Raw genomic sequence first — 18,321 nt, 5'->3', positions numbered from 1 at the left:
TAACACAACGGTTACATACTCAGGGAAAGTTGGGCAAAGGAGGCTGGTCCTACCTTATGGAAAGAGGTGGCGGAGCACTGGCTGTCCAACTGCAGTTTCTTTGTTGGCATCTTCAGCCAGGCAGTAGTGTTTAGCGAACCTGTGCAGAGTGCTCCACGTGGCGGCTCTGCATATGTCCTTCAGTGCCACCCCTGCATGGAATGCTGTTGATGCTGCTCTCCCTCTGGTGGAGTGCGCGGAGGGTGGCTTGGGAAGGGGGTCGCCTTTCGCTTGATGGCTGTGGGTGATGCAAGAAGAAACCCAGCGCGTCAGACCTTGTTTAGAAATATGCTGGCCCTTTGTGTGGCCAGAGAAGGCGATGAACAGTCTATGAAGTCTTTGTCTTTGAAGAACGGAATTCCCTAGTTCTTTGCAAATAAAACTTTAATACTCTTGCAAATGTCCAGAGAATGCAATGTTCATTCTGCTTCCGAAGAGTGATTCTGGAAGAAAGTTGGCAGGACAATGCGTTCTGTGAGCGCCATTTCCGATACTACCTTCGGAAGGAACTTAGGGTGTGGTCTTAACATGACACGGTCCTTATGGAACAACGTGAAGGGGGGTTCAGAAGATAAGGAACAAGTTACTTACCTGTAACTGTTGTTCTCCAGCATGGGTCTGGCATGGATTCACATGCTCATGAATATTCCCCGTCGTCAGGCTGGGAATCCTCGGTAAAGAAAAAATCAGTATCAGTTTCGTTTCTGATCTGTCTTTCTTAGTAGTAACCAATCACTGATCTCTGAGTCATACTGCCCACAGCCAATGACTGTCCTCTCCCTAAGCCCCTCCCCCGGCAGCCATCCTCAGATTTGGTAGCACTTAAAGTGGCAGTATGAGCAAGTGAAGAGCCGCAGCGGGGAAGGAGGGAGGGTTCGCATGTGAATCCATGCCAGACCCATGCTGGAGAACAACAGTTACAGGTAAGCAACATGTTCCTTGTCCAGCAAGGGTTCTGGCATGGATTCACAAGCTCATGAATATAAGAATACATAGCAGTACACACATGCACAACCACAGGAGGTGGCAAAAGGCTCAACATTAAGCATTACATAAACTCAACATTAATCAATTCTTACCTCCCCACCAGGCCACCTTCAGGCAAACAGGTTGCGCAGCACTGCTTGGCCGACTCTGGACACCTCCCTGGAATCCCGATCGATGCAGTAGAATCTCGTGAAGGTGTGCGTCGACCTCCACATAGCAGCCCTGCAGATGTCCAGCAGGGGCACACCAGACAAGAACGCCGTAGTAGCAGCGATCGCTGTGGTGGAATGGGCTCTCGAACGGTCGGATTGCCAACCGGTGACAGTGCATGATGCAGCCGGAGAGTATTCTGGAAATGAAAGTCTTCGAGAGAGCCTTCCCCTGGTTCACAGGTCCAAAGTTCACAAACAGCTGTGATGTCTTCCAAAAACTCTTCGTTCAGTCCACGTAGAACTTAAGCGCTCTAGCTACATCCAGCGAGTGCAAAGTCCTCTCGGCCAGCGACGAAGGCAACGGGAAGAGAATTGGTAACACCAAGGGCTCGTTAAAATGGAAGTCCGACGGCACCTTGGGCATGAAGGAGGGGTGCGTCCTCAGCACCACCCTCGTATTGTGAAAAGTCAAGTAAGGGGGCTTGCAGGTTAGGGCCTGAATCTCTCCCACTCGTCGTGCAGAGGTGATGGCCACCAGGAATGCTGTCTTCCACGACAGGAACTTCAAAGGAGCCGGATGCAAAGGCTTGAATGGCGGCCCCATGAGCCTGGTCAGCACCACTTTGAGCTCCCATGCCGGGGCTGGAGCCTTCACCGGCGGGAACGATTGGAACAGTCCTTTCATAAATTCCTTCACCAGCCGATGAGACCACAAGGACGGCCGTCCTGTAGTTCTGGTGTATCGGGGGATCGCTGCCAGATGTATCTTGATGGAGGCGTGAGTGTTAGGCAGAAACCTGTGCAGTTCCCTTAGGAACCACTGCAAAAGGCTTAGGACTACAGGTGTTGGCAGTAAACCCAATTGGTAGCAGTCTGTACCAACCAGATTTACCTGGTAGCTATGGCTGAGCAGCCAGACGTCTCTCAAGAAGAGTTAGACAATATATAGAGTATACAAGATAGGTACCAAAATACAGTAGCACAAGCAAACACTGACCAGAGCTTGGGTATAAAAGTATATAATTATTTATTTAAAAGACACACTTTGTAATATACACTAACACTAATATGGCAAGCAAGTTCAAACACAGTCACTATTAATATATATACATCCCTGATTACTTATTATTGAACAAGTCTTAGTTAAAACACCACTTATTTTCAGACAGAGGTGAGCGCTTAACCTAAGATGGCACTCCAATAAGTTAATTAAAAAGGGAGGGAAAAAGGCAGAATTAGGAAAATACACAATACCAACACTTTAAGAGAACCAGAGCATGTCAGAAAAGGCAGAGTCTACTGAGGAGCAAGAAAGTCATAGGCCAGGTCCACTCTTGTAGAGAGCAAGGCGGAATGTGTCCAAGATCACACAGTTGAATAGTACTTTAAAGAGTCTTTGCAGATAGTTCAAAAAGGGTTGGATCAAGTCAGGAAAAGTTAGTTTGCAGGTCCCAAGTCACCCCAGGATAGAAAGTCAAGGATTTACGGGACACCTTGAACAGTCTGTTGCAAGGGAGACCAGGCGGGACACAGTACCTGAAATGGTGAGAAAGCTCCAGCGGGGGCAGTTGTTCCTGGCAGCGGGTGCAAGTTGGTGCTTCGTCCAGGGGAAGAGGAGATCTCGACATGGAGGAAAGCTGGAGGTCGTTGCACTGCCAGGGCAGAAACCAGCCGCGGAGTTTCCCAGTTAAAAGGTACTACCCTTTTATTCACGGTAGTGGTGAAGCGTGGCTATCCGGCCGCCGGGGTGCTTGGCACGGGCGATTCGACCACGAGACGATCCAGGAAGGCGAAAAAGAGGGCGAACTGGTTATCCCCACCAGTTCAGAGGAAGAAGACTCTCCGGAATGAAGATCTTCTCTGTCGTTGGGAAGTGGTGAGACGGTTCAGCATGGCTCCACCGGTGGTGTCGTCGTTGCAGGTCGGCTCAGCTTCTCCCTCTTCAGATTCTTTGGTCCTGTGGCGACTTCTGAAGCTCCAGTCCCCAAAGCCCTGCTTTTATGCATAAAACCCCCATTCATCAGTCCTAGCTGTCACTCAAACATGCTAAGTGGTCAGCCGGGCGGCTCACCACTTGGCCAATCACACAAGAGTGTGACTTGAGTTGCCAAGGCAACTCAGTCCAGGGTGCCTAACCCCCCCCTCCCACACATCCTGTAGACTCAGACAGAGTGGCACTACTTTTGGAGGCTTCTGTGGAGAAGCCCACCAAAAAGTGGAACAAAGGGCTCGACTTGGGTCGGAGTTACAGTGGCGAACACAAACGCCATTTTAAAACCGAGTCCTGGCAAAAAGACCCTACCGGGGAATAAATATTAAATAAATAACCCAGCGGTATCTTTAACATTGCACCAAAAAAGTGGTGCGTTTAAAATGAATGGGAAAATCCCATAGGAAATATTCGGGGGGAATATTTCGCGTGGTAACCACTGCCACCAGCCAGAAACTCGACGATGGGGGACTGCACAGTGCCCCCTCGAAAAACAGACCCAGAGGCAATCTAATTACCCCTACCAGTACTTCCACAATATGATGGTTTGTACTGGTTCTGTTCACAATTTAAGACTAGTAAAGTCAATGGTGACTTTACATGCCCTGGGAGACAATAGTCAGTCCCAGGGTATGGAGTCTATGTTTGGGCGTCACTATGACACCCCTGTGTTACTGCACTGAGGGTGCTGTGTAACACACTTACCAAAGATACATGAAACCCTATGGAGTAAAAGACCCCATAGCCCATAAAACACATTACAAAGTCAAAGGATATCTCAAATCATGTCTAAGAGTGGGAGAAAAATAGTCTCACTCTTAGCAGGAGAAAAAAATAAACCCCAAAAAATCCAGCAAAGCTGCTGGGGGACTCACTATGTTTGGGAAATTAGCCTTAACAGAGAATTCTCCCTAACAGTGAGCTAGTCCAGCCTTGGCCAGCGACAGTAGGTATGGTAGCACTTGAGGTGCCGTAATCCGTAGAGGGTTGATCTTCTGGGCACAGCACCAGACAGAGAACCTCTTCCACTTGTGTCCGTAGCACTAAGAGTTGAGGACGCCCTGGTCTTTGCAAGAACCTCTCTGCAGTCAGCCGGGATATCGTACCCTCCGAACTCTAGTGCTGCAGGAGCCAGGCCTGCAAGTTCAGCGACTCTGGGTCGTGATGAAGGATGGCGCCTCCTTCTCTGGAAAGAAGATCTGTGTCCGTCGGCAGCTTGACCAGTGGGGACGCTGACAAGTCCAGAAGGTCTGGGAACCAGATCTGCCTCAGCCACGCCGGTGCGACGAGGATCATCTTGCACTGGGTCCTCTTGAGCTGGTTGATGAGTCGGAGCGGCAACGGAGGGAACGCATATAGCAACAGGCCATCGCAGGGGAACGAGAAGGCATCGCCCATGCTCCTCGGCTGGGGAAACCTGCTGGTGAACCTCTGGCATTTGGAGTTTGCCGCTGTCGCGAACAGGTCGATCTGGGGTTTGCCCCATCGCTGAAAGAGGTGATCCACTTGATCCTGGTGTAGTTCCCACTCGTGGCACGAGCGCAGCTCTCTGCTGAGTGAGTCGGCAATGGTGTTTTTTATCCCTGCCAGATGAAACGGCACCAGAAACATCCCTTGGGCAATGGCCCAATGGCACAGATCCAGGGCTTCCTTGGATAGGGCAGGGGATCTGGTTCCGCCCTACTTCCGAATGTAGAACATCGTGGTGGTGTTGTCGGTGAAGATCCTCACCACCTTGCCCTTGAGGGACGGGAGAAAGGACCTGAGGGCCCAGAACACTGCACGGAGCTCCAGGATGTTGATGAGGAGCGGCTTCTCCTCCGGGAGCCAGAGGCCTCTCGCGTGAAGAACTCCGGTGTGCACTCCCCACCCCTCCAGGGAGGCATCCGTCATCACCGTTACCTGGTGGGCCGAGGTCGGAAAGTCTGTCCCTGCCGCCAGATGAGCGTGGGTGCCCCAACACCGGATCGCTCGTCTGAAGGTCTCGTTGAGAGGGATCCTGTCCTCGAAGCTGCCCGTCGCTTGGATCCAGCGGGCGTCGAGGAACTCCTGCAGAGGGCGCATCCGAAGCCTGCACAGGCGCACAAGATATATGCAAGAGGACATCATCCCGAGGAGGGACTTGATGGACCTCACCCTGTCCACGTCCGTGGCCAGCAGACGCTGCACATTGCCCAGGATGGCCTTTGTCCATTCTTCTGATGGCGAGGCCAGACGCGCCACTGTGTCAAGCTTGGCTCCCAGAAACAGTGCGACTTGCGAGGGGACCAGACGGGATTTCGGGAAGTTGATGGAGAACCCCAGGTCCGTGAGCAGCTGGACGGTCTTCGCTGTGCGTTCTACGGCAAGCTCCCTTGTCCCTGCACGGATGAGCCAATCGTCCAGGTAGGGGTAGACGTGGATCCCCTGCAGGCGCAGCCGCGCCACCACTGGTGCGAGGCACTTGGTGAAAACCCTGGGTGCTGACTTCAATCCAAACGGGAGGGCCTTGAACTGGTAGTGCCGTCCTTGGACCACAAACCTGAGGAACTTTCGGTGTCCTTTTAGAATGGGGATGTGGAAGTATGCATCCTCCAAATCCAACGACGACAGGAAATCGCCCTCCTCCAGCTGTCCCAGCACGTGCTGGAGGGTGACCATCCGGAACTACTGTGCCTTGATGTACTTGTTCAGTCTTCGCAGGTCCAGAATGGGCCGCCATCCTCCTGTCTTCTTTTTCACAAGGAAGTACCTTGAGTATACTCCGGAGCCCCAGAGCCTCTTCGGGACGAGCTCGATGGCACCTTTCTTGAGCATCACCCTTACCTCCAGTAGTAGTTGAGGGACGTGGTTTTCCTTCCTGGCCATGGGAGGAATGCGGGGGCACTTTTTTAGAAACTCGAGGGCATGCCCCTGGGCCAGGGCGTCCAGCACCCAACGGTCGGTGGAGATGGACTTCCACACGCTGATGAACTTCGCCAGCTGGCCTCCCAACGGGGTGCTTCGGTGGGGGCCCGATGCCACGGTTGGTTCAGTCTTGCTTGGAGGACGCCTTGCCGCCTTGGCCTCCCTGGCGACGATGGCGGGATCCACCCAACTTGCCTCGTCCCTATAGGCTTCTTGCGACGAGGAGCAGGCCGCCTGGCTGCACGTAGAGGAGCCACCGCTGAATCCCTTGGAGGCACCTTGCTTGCCTCCGGAGTTCCGAAAGGACGGCCGTCGTTGCTAGAGAACTCCTAGGGCCCGAGCAGTCCCTGTGTCCGCCTTGATGGCTTGGAGGGACTCAGCCACTGTTTTCCCAAGCAGGTTGTTCCCATCGAAGGGCATGTCCAACACCTTGGTTTGTACGTCCTGGCAGAAATCCGTCGCCTTGAGCCACCCTCACCATCTAAGGCCTTGAGCCACCCTCACCATCTAAGGCAAACGCCTTTGCCTAGCTGTCGGAAACCGATGTCGGCAATGTCCGTTGCCACCGCTATGGCGTGGTCTGACGCCACCTAACCTTCCTGCAAGATCTCCAGGGCCTCCGCCCTCATGTCGTCCAGTAGGATGTCCAACAGGGGGGCGATCTTGTACCACAATTCCCTGTTGTAGAGGACCGCGATCGCAAGGGCATTGGCCGCCTTAATCGTTGTTGCCGCCGACGAGATAACTCGTCGTTCCATCGCATCCAGCTTCTTTCCTGCGCCGTCTGGCGGGGAAGGTGACGTTGAGGCCGATGTCTCGCCGCTTTCTTCTTGGCCACCGCTGAGACGACCGAGTCAGGGGTCGGTTGCGCCCTAAGGCACAGGGGGGCCGTGTCGGGGACCCGGTACTTCTTCTCATACCGATCCCTCTTAGCAGGCATCGTAGACGGGTTCTTGAGAAGGGGAGTCCCTCGTCCCAGATGTCATCCAGCAGAGGCACAGCGAGGACCGTCTTCCTCTTGGCCTCGCGCCGTTGGTAAAGGAACCCCTCTTTCTTCTTCTCTTCGGGGCAGAGCTGGAAAAGCTTGGATGCCCTGGCAATCATAGCGTGGAAGGACCCAATATCGTCGGGCGGGGAGGCCCGAGTCGGAGGCGATGGGAGATCCGTCCCGTCATCATCGCCGTCGTCATCCGTGCCCGTCGTGGTCGTGTCCGTTCCTGTGTCATCCCCAGGGACGGGGGCAAAGGTTGAGCAGGCCGAGAGGGCTGAAAAGGCGGGGCTGGATGGGTCCGTCTCCTCTTGCTTGGGGGACTTCCCGACGGGCCTGGTTCTGGCTCCTCCGTCGGGCCTGGCTCTGGCTCCTCAGTCGGTGGTAGGGGCAATCTTGTCCTTATCTCTGTACATAAGGACTGTATTGCTAACAAAATGGCCACCGAGTTGTCCTGAGGCTCCAGAAGCGACGGTTGACTTGGAACCTCGCCAGCGCTGCCGTCGCTCTCGTCGTCCTCTTCATCGGGATCCTTCCCGTGGGACCGGGCCTCCTCAACGCCCTCGTCGAGGCCCTCCAAGACTTCAACCAGCTCCTCCTTGGAGGCTGTGTCTGTATCCACGATGGCCACCGCCCCCCCCTTCTTTTTCCACCGGGGTCTTCTCGATGGGCCTGAAAGAGGCTTCCCTCCGCGATGGCAGGGAAACTCTAGGCCCCGAGGTCACCTCCACTGATGTAGCCTCCACAGGCTGCGTCAGGGCTGCCACGACTTCCTCGATAGAGGCCTTAGCCGGGTGAGTCAAGGCCTTCACCTCCTTCTGTGGACCTGTGGCCTTCACCTTGGGGGGAGGGTGAATGCCTCGCTCCCCCTCGGCTGGATCCTTTGAGCCCAACCGGGGCCTCTCCAGAAGCTTCGCCGGGTTCTCGGCTTTCCTCTTCCCCGAGTCAGAGCGTTGGCTCGTGTTCGATGGCGCCGGAGAGGATGCGCCCTGCCTGGCAGCCGAGGATCCCGACCGTTGGGCGCTTCCGGTGCCCGCGGACTCGCGGTGCTTTGCCTTCTGTTGGGCCCCTGTAAACGGGGCACCCTCACAGAACTTAGAAGACCGCTCGGACTTCTTCTTCTTCTTCTCACCTGACAGGCTCTTTCCTTCCAGCCAGTTGGAGAGGCGAAGATGTCGATCCTTCATGGTCCGCTCCGACATGTTCCCGCAAAACGCACAGCCCTTCTCCACGTGCATTTTGTCCTCATGAAGGCAGTAGAGGCATTTTGAATGCTCGTCCTCCTTGAACACATTCTGTAGCTGGCATCCAGGACAAACCCTGAATAGCTTTCCGGGCGTCGAGCTTCCTTTCTCCTGGGCCATGTCCGGATAGACCTCAGAAACTTCTGGACTCCTCCAAGAAGTCCAGAAATCTTCACCCTTGAGGGGCGTAGAAAAATCTGAAACGGGTCCCAGTTGATCGGATGGAGAAACGGTGGAGCTTGAGGCTCTGTTTAACCGAAAAATGAGAAAATCTCTTTGAAAAAAGCGAAAACGCAGCAAAGCTCGAGAGCTAAAGCATGAGGACTCCCAACACTTGAACGTGCAGTAAAAATCTGAGGATGGCTGCCGGGGGAGGGGCTTAGGGAGAGGACAGTCATTGGCTGTGGGCAGTATGACCCAGAGAACAGTGATTGGTTACTACTAAGAAAGACAGATCAGAAACGAAACTGATACTGATTTTTTCTTTACTGAGGATTCCCAGCCTGACGACGGGGAATATTCATGAGCATGTGAATCCATGCCAGACCCCATGCTGGAGAAGGGTAGTAACTCACTGATCCTCCTGGCCGAAGTGATGGCTATCAAGAAAGCCGTTTTCCATGACAAGAATTTTATGTCGCATCTGTGGATGGGCTCGTAAGGAGGCTCCATGAGGGCTGTTAGCACAGTGTTCAAACTCCAGGTTGGAACCAGAGTGGGCGTAGGCGGGTATGTACGCAAAAGCCCTTTAAGGAAGACCTTGACGGCAGGAAGGGAGAGTAAGGACTGCGTCTCCGGGGCCGTCGTGTATGCCGTAATGGCTGACAGGTAAACCTTGATCGAAGACAGTGAAAGACCTGCTTGGGCTAAGTGTAATAAATAAGTTAGTACTTGCTCCACCGAAGCAGTGAGAGGATCAATAGCATACGTCTCACAACACTTGGAAAAGCGAGTCCATTTCCTAGTGTAGGTGATGCATGTGGAAGCAGCCCTTGAGGCCCTGATTATATCCCAGCATTCCGCAGGCAGATTGAGATTCATCAGCTTACGCTGCTCAGGAACCAGGCCTTGAGAGACGGGCTCGTTGGATCGTGATGGAGGACCTTGCGGTTCTGTTGCGTCAATAGATACTGATGCGCTTTGAGGTGAATCAGGGGCCATAGGGACAGATGCTGTAGGGTCGAGTACCAGACCTGCCGCGCCCAGTCCGGTGCAATTAGGATCATAGAACACTTCTGCTCATTCAGTCTGTGTAGTATCCTGAAAATGAGGGGAAAGGGGGGAAAAGGCATATAGGAATTTCCCCGTCCAATCGACAGAGAACGCGTGTCCTACTGACTGACTCTCTGGGTACCTGGAGACGAAACATTTGCATTTCTTGTTGGCCCTGTTGGCAAAAAGATAAGGTGAAGAGTCGTTGGGCTTCCTTCTCGTCCAGCTCCCACTCGTGAGAAGACGTGTAGTCCCTGCTCAGTTTGTCCGCTAGGACATTGTCCACTCCCGGAAGGTGTTCCGCCTTGATTTGGACTCTGTGATGCAAGGCCCATGCCCATAGTAGTTGAGCTTCTTGAGATAAGATCTCTGACCTTGTGCCTCCTTGCTTGTTTGTGTAGTGCATGGAGGTCGTGTTGTCTGTCTGTACAGTGAGTACCTGCGCCGCTACTACAGGAAGGAAAGCTTTCAATGCCTACCGTATGTCCCTGAGTTCCAACACGTTGATGTGGAGTTGGGACTCCTGGGGTGACCAGGAGCCCATGGTTTGTAGGTCCGCAAGGTGAGCGCCCCAGCCCGAAAGAGACGCGTCCCTCCTCAAGAGAAGTGTCGACGTTGGTGCCTGAAACGGCATTCTTTGTAAGAGGTTCTGCGCAGCGTTCCACCATAGAAAAGCCTTGTGCAGCATTGTTGGAATCTGGATGATGTCCTCCCACGAGCCGAGAGCTTGCTTCCATTGGTGGTCCAGTGCCTCCTGAACAGGCCTCATACGAAGCCTGTAATATGGTATGAGGAATATACACGAGGACATCATGCCCAGGAGGGATTTGTAAGAACGCACTGATGTCATTTCTCTCCCTAAGATCCACGAGGTCAAGCAGAGAATTGCTGATGCTCTTTCTGCCAGCGGCCGCACTCTGGGAATGTTGGTGTCGAGCTCTGCTCCCAGGAAAGGAACTGTCTTGCTGGGAACTGGGCAGGACTTCGCGTTGTTTATGGCGAAACCTAACCCTATTAGAAGATGTGTTGTCTTTGAAACTGCCAAGCGTGTGCTTGAGGCGGAACTTGCTCTCATCAACCAGTCGTCCAGATATGGAAAGACTTCTGTTCCTGACCTCCTGAGTTTCGCAGCCACTGGTGCTAGGCATTTTGTAAACACTCTCGGTGCTGATCTCTGACCGAACGGGAGCACTCGAAATTGAAAATGAAGATCGCCCACAGTGAACCTGAGGAATTTTCTGTGTGTTGGGTGGATAGGTAGGTGGAAGAATGCGTCCTCCAAGTCTAGACTGGCCAAGAAATCGAGACTGTTTAGTCAAGGGAGCACTCCTTGCAAAGTTTATCATCTTGAATTTGATGCGCTTGATATATTTGTTTAGCGATCTCAGATCCAAGATGGGTCGCCATTGATCATTTTTCTTTTTGATGAGGAAGAAACGGGAGTAGAAACCCTTCCCTCTTAGAGAGTAAAGTACTGGATCTATTGCTGCTTTGTGCAGCAGTTTCTGGATTTCGGACATGACTTGCTTCAACATATGCGCGGAGTTGGGGGCAAGGAAGGTGGCTGGTTTAGAAATTCTAATGCATGTCCCTCGCGGACCACCTGTAACACCCATTTGTCTGATGTTATTGACTGCCAGCGTTGAAAGAACTGGCTCATCCTTCCCCCCCCACCGGGGTGTGACGTTGGGGGGAGGAGCTGGACTGTCAGTTTTGTTTGCTCTGCGACTTCCCTTGAGCAGAGCACCGCCTCCCTCTCTAGGCATACTTGTTTGAAGATTGGTACTTTGTGTCCTGGTATGAACTACCTTGCGACTTCTGGCCATAGGAAGGGCGGTTAAAGGCTCTATACTTCAAGGCTGAATCTCGAAAAGGACGAAACGACCGGCGATCCTTGCCTTTGTCATTCAAGGAGCTGATGGCACGTGCCGTGTCAGTTTTGATTCCTTTGAGATGGTCATTGATCTTTTTCCCGAAGAGTTCTTGACCATCAAAGGGCATGTCCAATATCTGCGCTTGGACCTCAGGCCTGAAATTGGTAGTCTTCATCGAGGCCTGTCTTCTCGGCACTGTGCCGTGGGCCATTTGCCGGAAACCTGACTCCGCCACATCGACTGCAGCGTCAATCATGTGATCCGAAGCTGCTTCCCCATTGGCGGTAATCGACCTGGCTTCCTCCTGGAGTTCTTCAGGTAGCTGTTTGGCCAAATTGGACATGCAGAGTCAAAGCTCGCAGTCGAATCTCGCTGTCATGGCCAGCGCGTTGCCCACTCTGATGGTAAGCGATGCTGATGCAGACACTTTCCTGCCCATAGCCTCTAGCTTGTGACCGTCCTTGTCCGGTGGGGCTGATTCAGGTGTTGCTGGATTGGTCAACTTTTTCCTAGCTGCTATTGTGATGACCGAGTCCGGTTTTGTATGACCTCGTAGACAAAGAGGTGCAGACTCCGGAGCTTGTCTTTTTTCTCTGGCTTGGAAACTAGAGTCGGAGTGGATAAAGGTGTGGCCAATATCTGGGAACCAGACTCCTAAATGGTGTCGAGAAGAGGAATGGTAGTAACAGTTCTCCTATGTTTGTCCCTGTGCTCATAGAGCACCAACTTCTCCTCCGATGTGACCTGTAACTGAAGCAATTCTGCGGCTTTGCCGATGATAGTATGAAAGGAGACTAGACTTCACCGGTGGTGAAGAGCCACCAAGAGAATCTTTTTTTTCTGGACTTTTCGACAATGTAATCGTCCCATTCACTAGTATCGGGGTCTTGCGTGATCTCGCCTTCTTCTGGTTCAGAACATTCTCTGAAAGGATCTTCTTGCCAGTTTGAGACCGAAACAGAGGACGGTACAATCGTTGGATCTCTATTTGGAGACCTTGTCCTGTGTGACGATGCTGGAGAAGGAACCCTTGTCAGTGAAGCACTGAGTGTCCTGCTCCTAGACCTGCGCGATGGCTCAGGTGAATGCACCCTTTTCTGTGGCCTACTCCTGGAAGGCGAATGTCTTGGCGTGCTTTGTAAAGGTGAAAAATCTCTCTGCAGGAGGTTAGGTTCCCTCGGCAGAGCTAACTTGCTTTTTTCATTTTGACGTCTGTTGAACTCCTCAATGATCCTTTCCATTGATAACATGAGCACAGGATCATAATGGATCAGCAGGCACCTCTGTTGTAGGTTGCCAAGGAGGGCTGTGTTCCTTAGGTGTAAGACAATGCTGTTCCTCAACAAACTCAGTGTCTGTAAACTCCTCCTGCAGGATGACATCCGGTAGCTTTGGCATTTCTACTAAGGGAGATAATTGTGTTCCCTGCGGTTCAAGATCGTCCACAAACTGAGGCGGCACTTCTATAGACTCTGCTTTGTGGATGACAAACTCGCTGACGAGGACTTAGTCGTGGACGATGCGGTTTGTCGCATGTGGTCGTCGATGAGGGTGTCGTCGAAGGCTTGGTGGACGACAGGCCTCTACCTTTACTGCGCTCGTAGACGGCCTCTCCGTGGGTGACTGCCCCCCCCTGGTTTTTTGCAAACTCTTCCTTACGTTTGGAGGTAGTTTTTGCCATAGAATGCTACATCTTATGGCTTGTAGACTCCAGGGGACGTAGGAAAGGTATAATTTCTATCTTGCTCTTGGGAGTGGGAGAGGCGATCCTTTCCACTCAAGAAGCCCTTCTTTTAGAAGTTTGCTTCTCAGATAATTTGCTGGAGTGAACAGGAGCTGTCTTCGCAGATTCCTCGTCAGAAGAAAGCCCCTTCGCTTCCAAATGCAGAAGAAGTCTTCTATGCCTGTCTTGTAGGGTCTTAGTTGAAAAAGACTTGCAAATGTGACATTTCTGGATGTCATGAGGATAAAGACAGTATATACAGTGATCATGGGGATCTTTCATGTAAACCACCTTTCTCCTGCACCTCGTGCAATTCCTGAATATGCACCTCGTGCAATTCCTGAATAGGAAAGGCTTCTTGGTAGTCTGAAGGTCAGCCATCTGAAGAGAAAGTTCACTCGACGAATTCAGGGTCAAAACAAAGTTTTTTGGAGCCCCAAAAACCAGTGGGGATAGCCCCTAGCCAGGGGAATGTTGTAGAGTACAATATAAACTACTGTGAAAATTGAAGACATAATTTGAAAAAGCTCAGAGAGCTTGAGGATTCCCTGTGTCAATTAGACTGCAGTGAAGAATCTGAGGATGCCTGCTGGGGGCAGAGCTTAAGCCCTGCCACTTCATTGGTTGGGGTCATAAAGGACCAAAGTGAGGTGGAGGGACTACACAATAGAATGGCTCATAGGCCATAATGGAATATGTTCATGCATTTCTATGTAGCAATGTGTGTATATTAAAAACATTTTAATAATTATTTTATCACAGAGGATTCCCAGTCTGACAATGGGGAATATTCAAGCATCTGAATCTATGAAAGATCCAGTGCTGGAGAAATATAGAAACTGAGAGCCCTTTTTGGGCCCAGTCTGTGCAATCTCCCCTCCTCTTTACATGCATGTGGGGGAGGGTAAAAAGAAGGTAAGGTACTCTTCTGTGACAGGTGGAAATCAGAGACTATTTTAGGTAAGAAGGATGGTTTGACCTTTAGAATGACCTTGTCCCTATGGAAAATGGAGTGAGGCGGCTTACAAGAGAGTGCCTGCAACTTGCTCACCCTGCAGGCTGATGTTATAGCCACTAGCAAAATTGTTTTCAAAGTGAGGAGCTTTAACGGGCAAGAATGTATAGGCTCAAAAGGGGCACACATCAGAAACTTTCAAACTAAATTTAAATCCCAGATGGGAACCTGAACAGGCGTTGGAGGGTACACATTTGTCAGTCCTTTTAGAAACTGGGTAACTAAAGACATTTTAAAATAAGAAACCTCTTCCGAGGAGCGCTTGAAGATAGAGAGCGCTGCCAAGTATCCTTTAATAGTGCCAACTTGGATCCCAAAATTGGCTAAGTGTTAAAGGAAAGAAAGTACTGTAGGAGTATTACATGAGAATGGATCCACATTCTTATCCCTGCACCAGATACTGAACTTGTTCCAACGACTCCGATACAGGGATTTTGTTGCTGGCCTCCTGGCCGAAAGCAAAATCTCCATTACGTCATCCGGAAGGTCCCAATCTTTATATCTCAGCCTCTCAGAAACCATCCGTGAAGGCTGAGTGTCTTGACCTCTGGATGGAGAACCCGACCTTCCTCTTGCAAGAGAAGATCCTTTCTTTGCGGAAGACGTATTAGAGGGCAGATGGACATGTCCAGAAGGTCCGGGTACCAGGTCCGAGGCAATTAGGATCATGGTTTTCCTGATCTTTCTCAACCTCCTGATTACATGGGGAATCACGAGGACTGGAGGAAATGCGTAAAGGAGTGGAAAACCCAGTCCACCACGAACGCCTCCCCTGGAGCTCCTCTTGGAGGAAATTCCCTTGAGCAGTACAGTTCGCACCTCCGATTGGCACCGGTTGCGAACAGATCCACTTGAGGGGTTCGCCAAAGGGTGAAGATCTCTTGAAGGACTAGTTCCCACTCGTGGGAGACTGTGCTCTGCCTGCTCAGAGCGTCCGCCGCCGTGTTCTGCTCTCCGGCCAGGTGAACTGCCGAAGAGATTCCTTCTTGCATTGCCCAGAACTAGAGATGCATTGCCTCTCTGCACAGTGGAAGTGATCCTCCTCTTTTGATGAGGTAGTACAATGGCCTGATTAGCCAATCGTCCAGGTAAGGGTAGATGTGAAATCCCCCCTCGATTGAGACCCGCTGCCACAACAGCCATCAGCTTGGTGAAAACCCTTGGGTGGAGGATAACCCAAATGGCAGAACCCCAAACTGATAGTGAGAACCGCAAACCGCGAACCTCAGGTACTTTCTGTGCTTGAGATGGATTGGCACATGAAAGTAAGCATCCTCAAGGTCCAACAAAACTAGCCGGTCCTGAAGCTGAAGAGCATGAAGGATCTGAGAAAGGGTCACCATCTTGAACTTGTCCTTCCTGAGGAATGTGTTCACATTTCTTAAGTCCAAGATGGGTCTCAATCCTCTGTCCTTTTTGGGAATGAGAAAATACGGGGGGTACCAACCCTTGTTCCTCTCCGCTACAGGTACATGTTCTATTGCACCTTTCTCTAGCAGGGTTGAAATCTCCTGCGCAAGGAGCGGGTCTGGAGTTTTGACAGAATTGGTTCACAGTGTATGTTCTTGAGGTCTTTGTTGAAAAGGAAGGAAGTAACCATGGGTCACTACCTCTAGCGCCCAGGCATCTGACGTAATGCCCCCCATTCGTTCAGATACCGAGTGATCCTGCCTCCCACCGGGGTTTTGTGGGTGAAGACCTCCGAGTGGCTTTGCAGCAGCTAGAGAAGCGGCTGAGGAGGAAGTAGCCGCTGTTGGGGCTGATCTAGCACCCTTCCCTCTTCCACCACGAGAGGGTTTTCTCTGTTGGCCTCTTTGACTGGCCTGTCCCCTCCCTCTTCCAAAAGAGGAGCAGAAACGAAAGGAACTTCCTCCAGGAAGATGACCCTGCATAGGAGTGTTGCTGAGGCTGTCTTATAGTGGCGCTGAGTGATTTAGCTGCCGCTTTCGAGGTCTGCAGCTTCTCCAAGCTCTCGTCTGCCTTGTTGCCGAACAGCCTCAAGTCGTCAAAGGTAATATTGAGTAATCTGGACTGCACATCAGGTGCAAAGCCAGATTTCGTCAGCCATGCAAATCTGCGTAGGACCGTGCTAGATGCCATGGACCTGCTTACACTATCAGCAGTGTCCAATCCTGACTGGAGGCATTCCTCCATAGCCTCCTTTCCATCTTTCAATATCGCCAGGAAACCCTCCCCTTCCTCACCCTCCGGGATGTGTTCAGCCGCTGATGTCACAGTCCCACAGGGTGTATGTAAATCTTGCCAAAATGCAAGTTACATTTGTAGATCTAAGGGCCATGCTGTCCGAAGAGAAGACTTTCCGGGCCCAAGCATCAACTTTTTGTCATCCCTGTCAGGTTGTATCGAAGGATAAGCTGACTGCCTAGTGGAGGTTGCAGCTTGTACCACCAAGCTTTCTGGCGAGGGATGCTTAGACAGGGACTCGGGATCTGATGAGGATGGTCTGTACTTTCCCACAAACTTTTTATTTACTGAACCCCCATAATCTGGGGTATCCCAAGTTGCCATCAACCTTTTTGGCAGAGCCTTATGGAAAGGGAGAACAGAGTGCCTTTGAGGTACCTCATTAAGGAGATTTGTCATATCGTCCTGGTCGAATCTTGAGGAAGCTGTTTTCCATCCCATGAAGTCAATGACTCTTCCCATTAGGTTTCTATGCCCAGGGTCTGCATGATCTGCAGGGTCTGGCCTCTCAAAGTCTACTTCAGGGGAAGTATCTAAGCCACTGGCTGTCTGAAGACAATCATACAGATCAGCCATCTTGGAATGTGGGCCTATCAATTCCTCAGGAACCTCATTGGTTCCAAATCTAACCCCAGCTGAAGTAATATCCTCTTCAGAGGACTGCTCCTCGCAAATAGAGGACATAGATCTGAAAGATTCTTGCCTGGGTTGAGGATGGAATATTTTCTCTGGTCAAGGGGGTGGCATGGACCTAGGCTTAGACATGGGCGTCAATTTTGGCATCGGAATTAAAGAATGCCTCGAGAAAGGCATCGATGGTATGGACGCTGGCTTCAATGTTTTCCAAGGAGGCTTCAATGTCATCGAAGGAGGCCTCGACACTGAAGGTATCGACAGCATTTTCAATGGCGGCCTCAATGCTGTCGTTGAAGGCTGCGTCGAGTCGATATTCGACTTCGACGCCATTTTGTCATCCGTTACCCCCGATTTATGAACCAGTGGTTTTTCATGAGATGTAGGAGAATTTTCCCCCGATGACACCCTCGACTTTTTGAAAAATCTCGCATGCTTAGTTTTTGATGTTACTCTGTCACCTTTGGATTGGGCAGGGGCATGCTCTTCACGTGGCTTTTTCGAGGGGATTCTGGGCCACTTTCTCGAAAGTTTTAATAATCAAACCCTAAAGGCCTCCCATTTTTCAGTGGAATCGTGCTTAGCAGGATGGGAAATAACCCTTCTCTCAGACGAGGAGAAAGAGGAGGAAGAAGATCTATGATGTTGCTTCTTTGATTTTTTGGACAAAGATGAGGAGGATTTCCACGAGCGACTCTTAGTCCTCGATCTCCTCGACCCGTGTAGAGACTTTCCACTCGACCCTGAATCTCTTTGTCTTTTTGAAGACTTATAAGATTCCTCCCCCACCGCCAGCTTACCTTTCAGTTCCTTAAGAGCCTTATTGGACATAGCCTGACAGGAACACCACATTCGTCGACCCGATGGTCAGGGCTCAAACACCAAAGGCAATTATGATGGGGGTCGGTATTCGAAATTTTTCTACCACACTTTAGACGTTTTTTAAAACCCGTCTTGGGTGTGGGTGGAGTCCATGATGAGGACATTTCCTCTAAGAAAACCTGAAGTGCCGTTTTGTGACACAAAGCAGTTGCTCGGAAAAACAGAGCTGAGCTAACGGGCACAGCACGAGCCCTTTATAATGCGGATGACGTCGACGCTCGACGGCGGCCCTCAAGGGACTACAACTCCGCACCTTTGAGCAAAGCGCCCTCTGGTGACATTTATTTTCCAAAACAGCAGAGCTGGGAGACAAGATATCTAAGATGAGGAATACGTGGAAGGACACAATCCATTCGAAGGAGTGAGAGACATCAGAGGGACAGAGAAGGGAGGCACAGGGAGTAAAGGAGGTGGGTGGAGTTGGAAGAAGAGTTTTAAGATGGAACCATAAGAATCTGAGAATGAGAGAAGTGGGCCTGCTAGGAAAAGCA

This window comes from Ambystoma mexicanum, chromosome 2q (genome assembly GCF_040938575.1).
Source record: "Ambystoma mexicanum isolate Mex_15411 chromosome 2q, UKY_AmexF1_1, whole genome shotgun sequence".
NCBI lineage: Eukaryota > Metazoa > Chordata > Amphibia > Caudata > Ambystomatidae > Ambystoma > Ambystoma mexicanum.
This window is presented reverse-complemented; position numbering follows the sequence as displayed.